Here is a 1,477-nt window from a genome sequence, read left to right on the forward strand (position 1 = left end):
AAACTGAAGGCAAGACCCTACTAGCAAGGCTACATTTCACTTCATTGCTGTGGTCTGGAATCAAACCCACAATATCTCCAGGGTATTCCTGTAATCCTTGTGTGGGTTGCTCCATTCTGACCCCACCCAACTCTACTACTCAAATTCATGCCAACTTCCCAGGTAATTATACCCGTAAAATCACATATAGTAGTAGCTATAACAACAACAACAATAATAATAATAATTCTGTTCATTTGGCAAGCTGTACTTGTCAGAGCCCTTTTAAATAAACAATTATTGTTTGTCTATTTGTTCAAGTTATAATGCTAGATAATACTTTAAAGGTGAACAAAACCGGCCCTGGCCGATTGGCTCAGTGGTAGAGCATCGGCCTGGTGTGCAGGAGTCCCGGGTTCAATTCCAGGCCAGGGCATACAGGAGAAGTGCCCATCTGCTTCTCCACCCCTCCCCTCTCTCCTTCCTCTCTGTCTCTCTCTTCCTCTACCGCAGCCAAGGCTCCATTGGAGTAAAGTTGGCCCGGGTGCTGAGGATGGCTCTGTGGCCTCTGCCTCAGGCACTAGAATGGCTCTGATTGCGGCAGAGCGATGCCCCAAGATGGGCAGAGCATCGCCCCCTGCTGGGCGTGCCGGGTGGATCCCGGTCGGGCACATGCAGGAGTCTGTCTGACTGCCTCCCTGTTTCCAACTTCAGTAAAAAAAAAAAAAAAAAAAAGTGAACAAAACAGCATCTCCACCACTGAGACTTATCTAGTTGGAGGAAAAGAGCATAAAAAAGACTAACTATAATACAAGGTAGCATGATAAGTATTATGATGAAAATAACATAGAATAGACCGGCAGCTGTCAGAGAGGAGGGAGTTTTGGGGGTTCGGTGAAAATATTAAGAAGAAGACAAAAAACAAAAAAACAGGCATAGGCAACAGTATGGTGACTGCCAGAGGGAAAGGAGGTTGCAGGGAGGTGGAAGAGAGCAAAAGGGGCTAAATGGTGCTAGGAAGTCTCTTGACTTTGGATAGTAAGCGCATGATGCAGTGTGCTGATGATGTGTTATAGAGGCATATACTTAAAATCTGTATGGTTTGACTAACCAATATCACTTCAATAAATTCAATTAATAGCCCTGGCCATTTGGCTCAGTGGTAGAGCATCGGCCTCGTGTGCAGGAGTCCCGGGTTCGATTCCCGGCCAGGGCACACAGGGGAAGCGCCCATCTGCTTCTCCACCTCTCCCCCTCTCCTTCCTCTCTGACTCTCTCTTCCCCTCCCGCAGCCAAGGCTCCATTGGAGCAAAGTTGGCCCAGGTGCTGAGGACGACTCTGTGGCCTCTGCCCCAGGCGCTAGAATGGCTCTGGTTGCAACAGAGCAACACCCCAGAGGGGCAGAGCATCGCCCTCTGGTGGGCATGCCAGGTGGATCCCGGTCGGGCGCATGTGAGAGTCTGTCTGACTGCCTCCCCGTTTCAACTTCAGAAATATA

At 48.9% G+C, this 1,477-nt stretch overlaps 1 non-coding gene across 1 annotated transcript; it reads left to right on the top strand.

Annotated features, from left to right (window-relative positions):
* Nucleotides 1-1,119: 1,119 nt before the first annotated feature.
* Nucleotides 1,120-1,195, top strand: TRNAT-CGU (transfer RNA threonine (anticodon CGU)). Its single transcript has one exon. It is a non-coding gene; the product is annotated as a tRNA-Thr (tRNA).
* The last annotated feature ends 282 nt before the right edge of the window (nt 1,196-1,477 follow it).

The sequence above is a fragment of the Saccopteryx leptura genome, chromosome 4 (genome assembly GCF_036850995.1).
Source record: "Saccopteryx leptura isolate mSacLep1 chromosome 4, mSacLep1_pri_phased_curated, whole genome shotgun sequence".
Lineage (NCBI taxonomy): Eukaryota > Metazoa > Chordata > Mammalia > Chiroptera > Emballonuridae > Saccopteryx > Saccopteryx leptura.